The 12,010-nt window shown below is 35.5% G+C and overlaps 1 protein-coding gene and 1 non-coding gene across 4 annotated transcripts in view; one reads left to right on the top strand and one right to left on the bottom strand.

Annotated features, from left to right (window-relative positions):
• The window catches only part of GABRB2 (gamma-aminobutyric acid type A receptor subunit beta2), a 260,683-nt gene that overhangs the window by 188,433 nt on the left and 60,240 nt on the right, over positions 1-12,010 (bottom strand). The window lies entirely within an intron of this gene.
• LOC120360480 (U6 spliceosomal RNA) lies at positions 5,009-5,115 on the top strand. The gene has a single exon (XR_005576968.1). It is a non-coding gene; the product is annotated as a U6 spliceosomal RNA (small nuclear RNA).

Genomic DNA, 12,010 nt, shown 5'->3' with positions numbered 1-12,010 from the left:
CAAGAAACAGCCAGTGCCAAGGCCCTAAAGCAGGGATGGATTGGGGAAGAGACCAGCTCTAAAGCACCTTATAATGTATTTATGGCACATCTGCTCCTCCTTATCAGAGCTGGGGGAAGATCTAAGGACACAGGGAGGGGAGCATCACACACTGGGGTCTGTTGGCGGGGGACAGGGGGAGGGACAGTAGGGGGTAGGGAGTTGGGGAAGGATAACATGGGGAAAAATGCCAGATACAGGTGATGGGTATGGGGGGAGCAGCAAACCACATTGCCAGGTATGTACCTATGCAACAATCCTGCATGTTCTTCACATGTATCCCAGAACTTAAAGTGCAATAAAATATTTTTAAAAAATAAAAAATAAAAAATAAAATAAAATAAAGATGGATCTGTAGCTTTTGAGAGGCAGGCCTTCTAAAGACCATCAGCAGTCCTTTCATTTCTCCCTGTTATCTTGCAGATGAACTCAATTTTGCCATGACATTCAATCAGGATGGTTTGCTCAGCTTCCCTCAGAACTTGACTCATTTCAAAATCCTAAATGGGTTTTCTCCCTTTCCCATGTTTCTCATTCTTTCTATACCTCCATACAATGTGGGGCCTAATTTTATGAACTAGAGAATTTTTTTTTTTTTTTTTTTTTTTTAATTTGAATGGGATGACTTATGACTTAGTGGAAATTTTTTTTTTTTTTTTTTTTTTTTTTTACTGACACCTTTTGTGTTTTAATAATTTTACTATTTCTGCATTTCTCTTTCTTTAAAGACTACCTTTTTCTGTTATTTTATTTTATTTTTTTTCTTTTTTTTTTTATTGCATTTTAGGTTTTGGGGTACATGTGATGAACATGCAAGACTGTTGCATAGGTACACACATGGCAGTGTGCTTTGCTGCCTTCCGTCCCCTCACCTGTATCTGTCATTTCTCCCCATGCTATCTCTTCCCACCTCCCCACCCCCCGCCCCTCCCCCATTTCCCCCCAACGGACCCCAGTGTGTAGTGCTCCCCTCCCTGTGTCCATGTGTTCTCATTGTTCAACACCCGCCTATGAGCGAGAATATACGGTGTTTGATTTTCTGCTCTTGTGTCAGTTTGCTGAGAATGATGGTTTCCAGGTTCATCCATGTCCCTATAAAGGACGTGAACTCATCGTTTTTGATGGCTGCATAATATTCCATGGTGTATATGTTACTTTTTAATTTAAGAAAATGTCATAATGTAGCTTTTCTAATGCTTCAGAATCATATTCAGAAACAAAACATTGTGCATATACAAGAGGTAGCAAGTCAATTTATTTATTATTATTAACAGTCTAGAAGGAACATATTTTCAGAAGAATAGGTGTCAATGTGTTCTGTGATTCCCTTTTTGCTTTTTTCTCTCTCTTAGAAGCAGTTGGTGATTCTTGGAAAATCATCTGTTTTTAGGGAAACTCATATTAAAAGGAAATTACATTATGTTGCTTTAATACCAGAGTCCTTAACACATTTGTCTTTTTCCCTATCTACATTCAAAATGAACTGTTTTAAAATCTGCTTGTAACTTCATGGTACAGTCAATTACACACCTCAAAATCCTTTTTGATTGTCAGTTAATTTTATATCCCTAGGCCAATATAATAAAAGCAATCTCCAAGGGGTGCATCTAATTATAATGTCTCTGAGAGCTGGCTGTTCTGGACTAAATGTGACTAGTGAAACTCGAGTTGACCTCTCATATGCACTCAGAGGAGGCAAAATATCAACATACCAGCTGGTAAGGGGGAGAGGGTGCAATGAAAATAATAGTTAATTGGAAAGTTGGAGGCATGCTTGAGGACTATCTCCAATTAACATCTGATGGTTTTAGAGAGAAGCTTAATATCTCTAAGTGTCATGTTTTGCTTTTGTGAAATAGAATTAATACTACCTCTGTAACATGTCCCAAGATACACAATTACACATGACATGTGAACTTTACCCCAAGACACACAATTACATATGACATGTGAAAGTCCTCTTCAATGTCTGTATGTGGGAAGGCAGCATGACCTAATGTTATTCTTCACTTTACTGTTATTATTCCTCACCTATTATTTCTCAACTTATAGTTGAAACCCAAGGCAAGATGACTTCAGTAGTGAATTCTGCCTAACATTTATAAAAGAATTAGCACGAGTCCTCTCCAATCTCATCCAAAAAATGAAGAATACTTCCAAACTCGTTGTATGTGACCGGCATTACACTAATCCCAAAGTCAAAGACACTATGGAGAAAGAAAACTAGAGACCAATATTGAATATTGATGCAAAAATTCTCAACAAAATACTAGCAAACCAAACTCAATAGCACCTGAGAAGGAATATACACCATAACAAGTAGAATTTATTCCTGGAATGCAAAGATGATTCAATATATGATAATTAATAAATGTAATACACCACATTAACAAAATTAAGAAAAAAACAATATGATCATTTCAACTGATACAGAAATAGCATTTGACAAAATTTATCAGCTTTTCATGATGAAAACACTCAACAAACTAAAAACAAAATTACCTCAACATAATAAAGGCCATGTACAAAGTGTCCACAGCTAATATCATACTCAATAGTGGAAGAATGAAAGCTTTCCTTCTGAGATCAGAACAAAACAAAGATATCCACTTTCACCACTTCTATTTAGCACAGTCCTAGAGGTCTAGCCAGGGCAAATAGACAAGAAAAGGAATGAAAAGACATCCTAATTGGAAAGAAAAAAGTGAAATAATCTCTGCTTGTAGATAACATAATCCACTATGTAGAAAATCCTAAATATTCCACAAAAACTGTTACAATTATCAAACGAATTTGGCAAAGTTACAGAACACAAAATCAACATTCAAAAATCTGTTGCATTTCTATACACTATCAATGAGAAATACAAAAAAGGAAATTAAGAAAACAATTACAGTAGTATCAAAAGGAATAAAATACTTAAGAATAAACTTAGCCAAGGTAACAAAAGACTTGTACTCTGCAAACTATAATATGATTATGAAAGAAATTAAAGACACAAATAAATGAAAATAAATACCACCTTCAAGGTTTGGAAGGCTTAATATTGTTAAGATGTCAATACTACCCATAGTAAACTACAGTTTTAATGCAATCCTTATCAAAATTTCAATGGCACTATGGTATTTATTTTTAAAATAGGAATATGTATCCTAACATTTGTAGGAAACTTCAATGTACCCCAAATAAACAAAATAATCTTGAAAAAGAACAAAGTTGGAAGTCTCACACTTCCTGACTTCAAAACTTATAACTAAGCTATAGTAGTAATCAAAACATTGTGGTAGGGCATAAACACAAATATATGGCCAATGGAATTGAATAGAAAGCCCAGAAATAAACTCTCAAATGTACAAACAAATAAATGCTATTAAGCAAGGGTGCCAAGACTACCCAATACAGACGAGATGGTCTCTTCATCAAATGGTATTGAGATAACTGTATAACTGTAGGCAAAAGAACAAAGTTGGGCTCTTATTTTATACCATATACAAAATTAAACCCAAATGGATTAAAGGCTTAAATATAAAACCTAAAGTTATAAAACTCCTAGAAGAAAGCACACAAAAAAGTTTCAAGACACTGGATTTTGCTACAATTTCTTGGATATAACCAACAGCACAGACAACTAAAGCAAAAATACACAATGGGATTACATCAAATTTAAAGACTTATGCATATCAAATGAAACAGTCAGTTAGCAGAGTTAAAGGGCAACCTATGGAATAGGAGAAAATACTTGTAAATCATGTATCTAACAAGGCATTAACATCCAGGGTATATTAAAAAACAACAACAACAACAACACCTACAACTCATAACAAAAGAACAAAAAACCTGATTAAAAAATTGGCCAAGGACTTTAATACATTTCTCCAAAAGATAATGTATAAATAACTGATCAACAAGCATATGTAAAGATTCTTAAAATCACTAATCATTACAAAAATGCAAATCAAAACTACAATGAGATATCTATCATTTCATATATATAACTAACGTAAACAAACAAAAAGAAAAAAGAACAATAAGTGTTGATGAAGATGTGGAGAAACTGGAACCCTTATAACTAACTAATGGTAGGAGTGTAAAATGGTACAGCTGCTTTGGAAAACAGTGTGGTTGTTTCTCAAAAACATAAAAATAGAATTACTATGCAATCCAGCAAGCCAACTTCTGGGTATATATCTCCAAAAGAATTGAAAGTAGGATCTCAAAGAGGTAGTTGCATACCCATGTTCACAACAGTCACGGGGTGGAAGCAACTCAAATGTCCGTCAGTGGATGACAGGATAAACAAAATGGGGTCGATACATACAATGGAGTTAGTCAGCCTTAAAAAGATAGGATATTCTGACACATGATACAACATGGATGAACCTTGATGATATGATGCTAAGTGAAATAAGCCAGTCACAGAATACCAAACACTATATGATTCCATGGATATGATGTACCTAGAGTAGTGAAGTTCATAGAGACATAAAGTAGCATAGTGGTTTCCAGGAGCTGGGGACTGAGGGAAATTGAAAGTTGTTGTTTAATGAACACAGAGTTTCAGTTTTGCAAAAGAAAAAGAGTTCTCAAGATTGGTAGGACAAGTATGTGAATATAATAATACTGCTGTACTATTCACTTTTTTTTTTTTTTTTTTTTTTTGAAACAGAGTTTCGCTCTTGTTACCCAGGCTGGAGTGCAATGGCGCGATCTCGGCTCACTGCAACCTCCGCCTCCTGGGTTCAGGCAATTCTCCTGCCTCAGCCTCCTGAGTAGCTGGGATTACAGGCATGCACCACCACGCCCAGCTAATTTTTTGTATTTTTAGTAGAGACGGGGTTTCACCATGTTGACCAGGATGGTCTCGATCTCTTGACCTCGTGATCCACCCGCCTCGGCCTCCCAAAGTGCTGGGATTACAGGCGTGAGCCACCGCGCCCAGCCCTATTCACTTTTAAAAAGTATCTTAGGCATGCTCACTTCAGCAGCACATATACTAAAGTTGGAAAGATACAGAGAAGATTAACATGGCCCCTGAGCAAGAATGACAGACACATTTGTGAAGTGTTCCATATTTTTGTCACCAGCAGGCCTGCCTTACAAGACCTCCTGAAGGAAGCACTAAACATGAAAAGGAACAACTGGTACCAGCCACTGCAAAAATACGCCGAAGTGTAAAGACCATCAACACTATGAAGAAACTGCATCAATAATGGGCAAAATAACCAGGTAGCATCATAATCACAGGATCAGATTCACACATAACAATATTAACCTTAAAGGTAAATGGGCTAAATGCCCCAATTAAAAGACACAGACTGACAAATTGGATAGAGTCAAGACCCATCAACGTACTGTATTCTGGAGAGCCATCTCACGTGTAAAGACAAACATAGGCTCAAAATAAAGGGATGGAGGAATGTTTACCACGCAAATAGAAAGCAAAAAAATTTTTTAAAAAAGCAGGGATTGCAATCCTAGTCTCTGACAAAACAGACTTTAAACCAACGACAATCAAGAGAGAGAATGAAGGCATTACATAATGGTAAAGGGATCAATGCAACGAGAAGATCTAACTATCCTAAATATATCTGCACCCAATACAGGAGCACCCAGATTCATAAAGCAAGTTCTCAGAGATCTACAAAGAGATGTAGACTCGCACAAAATAATATTGGGAGACTTTAACACCCCACCGTCAATGTTAGACAGATCAATGAGACAGAAAAATCACAAAGATATCCAGGACTTGAATTCAGCTCTGGACTGAGCGGACCTAACAGACATCTACAGAACTCTCCACTCCAAATCAACAGAATATATATTCTTCTCGGCACCACATCACATTTATTCTAAAATTGATCACATAATTGGAAGTTAAAACACTCCTCAGCAAATGCAAAAGAATGGAAATCATAACCCTCTCAGACCACAGTGAAATCAAATTAGAACTGAGGATTAAAAACCTCACTCAAAACCACACAACTACATGGAAAGTGAACACATGGCACATATACCATGGAATACTATGCAGCCATAAAAAAGGATGCGTTCATGTCCTTTGCAGGGACACAGATGAATCTGGAAACCATCATTCTCAGCAAACTAACACAAGAACAGAAAACTAAACACTGCGTGTTCTCACTCATAAGTGGGAGTTGAACGATGAGAATACATGGACACAGAGAGGGCAATATCACACACCAGGGCCTGTCAGCTGGTGGGGGTGGGGGGGAGGTAAGGGAGAGATATCATTAAGAGAAATACCCAATGAAGATGATGGGTTGATGGGTGCAGCATATCACCATGGCACATGTATACCTATGTAACAAAATTGCACGTTCTGCACATGTACCCTAGAACTTAAATTATAATAATATATAAATAAAAAATAAAAAGTATATTAGGAACATTTGTTAATTATAGCTTCATGTATGGTAAACAGAATCATTTTGCAAAGAAACTGTCACTTGCTTTATAAGTGGATTTCTACGTAATTATATAGCAAACTTTCCTATGTTTTTAAAAAATATTAGAAAAACTGGAACTATTCTTTCCCTCTCCTTTTGAAAAATCACACTGAGCAAAGTAACCATAATAATCACAAAGTCTTTGTTCCTACAGGGTGGAGACATATTGTCTTGTTCAAAGTGATCAGGAAAAAATTAACTTGGAATACATATATTCTCTATAAAGGGAAGACATGTAGGAGAAATTGCATTTATGACTCTCTGACATAACACCATTAAGTTATTTTTAAACCTCACCTTGAATTACAAAGGTTGCATACATATTACCATTCTATTTTCCAACCAAATAAACTCACTGATACAAATTGCTATTTTGACCAGATGTGGTAAATCTGATGACGGTCTTGAAAATGATCTTTGAAATCTGTGCCACCAAATTTTAATAATTCATTTTCTGCCTATAACACATTGGCCAGAGGTACATATTATTATTAAGCACATCAAAACAAAATTATTCACAATACGCTTCTTGTGTTTTCTGATCTTTATGGAGTTGTCTACAAAGTTTGTTAATTTGCTGGCTACAAAAGAATAACTTTGCAAGAGGCATTGGGAGAGGATTGGGTAGACTAACTGATATCCACATAGATTTCCATGAATATCTTTCATGGGTGAGTACAATGCATACTGCATATTACTATGTGCCCTTCAGGTAAGTCTGTCTTATTTATGGATACTTGTGATGAGCAGAGTCCGTCCCATCTTAACTATTTTATTTTTTTCCTTCCACTCTAAGCAGTGAAAAGGTGTGAGAAAAGTGATGGAGAGAGACAAAAAATGCTATGTAGACCCTTTTCAATATTTTAGGTGATTATTTTCATTCTGCCCAGCATGGGCTAGGCTCATTCTCTCTGAAGCAGCAGGCTCTGAAGAGATTTGACAGTAGTAAAAAGAAAGGAAATTTTAAAATAAGTACATATCCCTGCTTTCATGGTTTTGATAAGCTTGTAGAAGCTGAGATAAAGGCCAATTTACAGACCCAGGCTGAAACAACAACAAAAAATATGCTGAGTCAAGAGAATTCTCATGCGTCCAAGAGAATACCTGATGGACCAAGATGAAACACAAATGCATATGACTACTTTTGGATGTGAAGACATTTTTTTTTTTTTTTTTAATTGAGACCAAAGAGGCATTGGGCACAAAGTTTTATCACTGTATCTGTCTATATCAGATATTCTTTACATATACTGAATGCATGCACAGGCCAGAGTTTTCAGGGTTGAAGTGGCATACCCTCCCCTTTGGTGAGTATGACCTCCCAACCACCACACAGCTTATCTTCTAGAGGTGCAAAGTCAGCATGTACACAATACTTCTTATACTGTGCACCCTAATCAGCTCACTCTAGTCTTGCCTGTATGATATAGAGACATGACTTTCAGTAGCTTCTAAAATGATAGTTTTTGATTTTCATTATCATCAAATCACCAAAAATTTGAAGACTACAAAAAATTATAATGAAGAAAATTTAAGTAGCTCAAAATAGCAGAGTAACCATGAACACCCTAAACCTTCTTTATAAAGTGCCTTTTTCAATGCAGTGTTCTCAGTATCACAAATTTGCTATCTTATACCACATGAGTATATGTATGCATGTATATAAACATCAGTATATGTATGCATGTATACATACATGCATACACACAGAGACTTCATAATCCCTATATTCTGTGAGACCACTACAACTGGGACTATTTTTTCTCGGCTTTCCCCACCACTACCACCACTACCTCACTGTTATCATTCTGATGCCATCAAATGTTAGTCAGTACAACGGTGGTCCTCTCTCTTCCTCTCTATGACCCTGAAGAATGACACAGCCCCCAAAATGGAATGGATGAGTTCCTGAGTAACAGCACAGTGGAAAGCTGCTTGCTATAATAAGAGCAATATCACTGGGCTGTTAATGAGTGAGAAACAAGCTTTTATTGTGTTAAGTCACTAAAATTTGGGGGTTGACTATAGAAGCTAATAACATATATGTAGATAATAATAATAGATAATGTTTTACATACAGCAAATAGATAAATATATTAATGAGATATTTATCTATTAAACTCACAGGTCATAATAGGTTTTCTGACTACCTTCCTGTGTGGCTGCCAACAAGGGGAATCCTGGAGTCTCTGCAAATTGGAGGTAATGTCTACAATGTAAGATTATTGTAAGAATTAAAGAGCAGATGTGTCTGGTATAGCACTCTGTGTCTGGTATAAAGAAAGTGTTTGGTATTGGTGCTAATTATTTAAACAAACACAGGAAACAAGTAACAGCCATTTTTAATAAGACAGCTATTGTTTTTCTTGTATTGAGCCAAGGAAACATATTAGCATTCGTTTACTACTTTATATTTTGTACCTCACCTACTTCTCAAGATGATTTGAGTCAGTTGATTTAAAACATGTTTACCAGGAATAAGTGTTGAAGCAATTCATTTATCACTGAAATGGTAAACCTAGCCAAATTTAGGCCATTAATGATGCACTTCTTAAAATTTAAAAAGTGCTTGATATCCATTAAGAAATGAATAAAAGTTTAGTTTGAGGGTGAATGTGGCAATGCTTCTTATTTTAATGTATCTAAAGGAAAATGATGGGAAAACATTCCCATTATCAACTAAGATAAAGAATCAAAGATTTGGTATTTTAAATCAGTAGTAAATGTATACTTTCATTCTTATTTAACAGGTATACAACAGACAAAAACTCATATGAACATTATATAAATATCAGTGACAAAAATATACATCTATTAAACAACAAATGCATTTAACCAAATTTGCAGTTATCTGGTATGTATCAAGTTCCATGCCAAGCATGACAAATGGGCCCAGTTTTTAAGCACAGCATTTTGTATACTAAATCTAGTTTTCCCTGAAAACTTTGATTAAAGCTAACTAGATGAATGGAATTCCATATTAGATGTGGCCACACAAGTGAAGAAGCCAACTGGCAGAAACTTTGTAACTATGAGAGGTAAAATATATAAAGGCCTAGCACACATAGGAAATCAACATGTAATCCTTATTGTCATTTTCAGTACTTTCTGTTCAATAGGCCTCCTTCTAATTACTACTCATACTTACTTCTAAAAAGAAATTGTCATGGACAGAGGTACCAGGACCATATGGTAAATGGAGTTGTTCTTTACACCAAAATAAATTTCTGACTTCCCCAAAGTTAAGCTGTAAATGACAACTTAAACATATTTTACCTACTTCCATTCATGGCATAAATATCACTTAGAATAGCCCTATTTTGTGAATAATTTTTCTGCAAAGAGTAACAGTATCTAGCCTCATCCAAAGCAAAAGAATGCATACAGTTCATTCCATCAAAAACACGGTATTAACAATAGTTAGCTTTAACCTATTCAAGAGAAATTAATAATACAAATATGGTAATACTCTTATGAAAACTTCATATACATCTTGACCCGTGAGCTTTGAAGGCAGAGCGGTTAATGTGCTTTCAGGTCTTAACAAAAAATGGAAAATTCATAGTTTGGAACTAGAATGACTTAGCTAAAGGAAAAATTCATTTTTCCCATGATCAAGGAAGCAGTCAATGGTCCTAAATCCCTATGTCATCACAAGGAATCCAACACATAGAAATGGGAGCCTTTTATTCTGCTGAGAGCCCAATCCTCTAAATTTAAAGAAGAGAAAATTGAAACCCTGAAACTTGTCATTTTGCCTGAGACCACACAGCCACTTCAAGACTGGCTGAGGACAGACCCCAGTGCGTGAGAGTTCCCAATCTTAAACTCCTTCCCAATTCTCAGCTATAGTATGAACAGTAAGTTTTGCTGCCTTCAAACTTTCCCATTCAACATTAAAGTACTCTCCAGGGATGTGGGTTGCAAACATCTTTCGGTAGCTGTGCATGTGTTTCTTGGTTTCCGTGATTTGGAAGATGAACTGCTGTGCTTTCTGCAAAGGAGACCTACAAAAAGATTCTGCTAAATCTATCCAACTATTGTTTCTGTTCTTTTTGGTTTAATGCAGATAATCTTGTAGCAAGGTGGGTACCTGTGAAAATTTCCAAAATCCAACATCATTTCTTCTCACTTTAATTATTCTCTCTCAATATTGTCCCAGAGGCTGCCTCCTGGCAGAAAGGAGCATCTTTCATGATTTTTAATATCATAGCTCCCTTCCCTATGTGAGTTAGGTTGAGCTTTTGGCCATTCAAATCTAGTTAGAGCACTGTAACTCTCCCTAATACAGTGTTAAATCCACAACTTCTAATCGAAAAAGGTGGTACCTCAAAGGTCTGGGCATAATTATAGAATTTATTTTAAAAAATCCATACTTTATAAATCTGCATGTCATAGTTATCCAAAGATGCCCCCTCTGGCTTACAAACCCATAGATGAAGTCTGCTTTATATAACACTGAAGTTTGAAAAGACTAATAAAATAATATCAAACTTATTTTAGGTTTGATATTTTATTCCATATTTAATTGTTACTTACAAAAAGTTTTGAAAACTAGGCAGCAACTGTTCTATTTTATTTCAGAGTCACTGACTTTCACAGAATATTTCCTACCTGTCTGTGCTAGGATTTTATATCATCAGCCTAGACAAAATGTGCTCCACACAATGATCGTTCCGCTAAGATGTTTTTCAAGAAATATGTGCCGTGATCAAATGTGTCAGGAGAACATTACATGCATTCTTTATTTTTTTCTCAGAAATTTGCCATGCACATTAACTTAATGGCTACAGTAAGTCCTCCAGTAAAGAAATTTCTTAATCTCGTTAAACCCAGCATTTCTCAAACTCATTTGACTTTGTAATGAGTAGGAACTAGTGGGGAATTAGAATTCTTCATAGAGACATGAGAACACATTGCCTCGAACACCATTACCAGTGCCTTTTATAGTTTATAATTGATGTCTCTCTGCTATGCAGCTTCCTCCATTTGTTATTATTTCTTCTTAGCCTGAAAGTTATACCATGACAAGACTCCTCTATGTTTGCTTCTGCATATTTCCAGGGATGAACAGAGAACTTAACACAATTTGCCTCTCAAAAAATAATTCTGAATGAATAAAGAAAATGATTCATTATTAAAAAATTAAGATGAAACTGGGGCAGAAGGGTAATAGGGAAGGACAGAAAACAAAACAGTAGATGAAATATTCTGTAAGATCCTGGCCTGATCTCCTTATTTAAACAGTGTTATAAAAAAGAGACAAATTAAAACAGACTTAACATGAATAACTCTCAGATGCATGTTGTAATCCTAGATTCAGCATTCTGCTTCAGAAAACCTACTGTTAAAGAAAAGTTTGGAAAAATTTTAATGTGGTATGGGATAAGGACAAATGTATTGCAACAGAAAAATAGAAATCATTGCTATTTTAAAATACAACATAAATATATTTATGGTTTTGACTAGGAAATACGGTAAAATCTTAAAAGTGGTGGGATTAT

Source organism: Saimiri boliviensis, chromosome 20, assembly GCF_048565385.1.
Source record: "Saimiri boliviensis isolate mSaiBol1 chromosome 20, mSaiBol1.pri, whole genome shotgun sequence".
NCBI lineage: Eukaryota > Metazoa > Chordata > Mammalia > Primates > Cebidae > Saimiri > Saimiri boliviensis.
The sequence above is the reverse complement of the archived record's forward strand: the minus strand, read 5'-3'. Positions and strand labels throughout refer to the sequence as shown.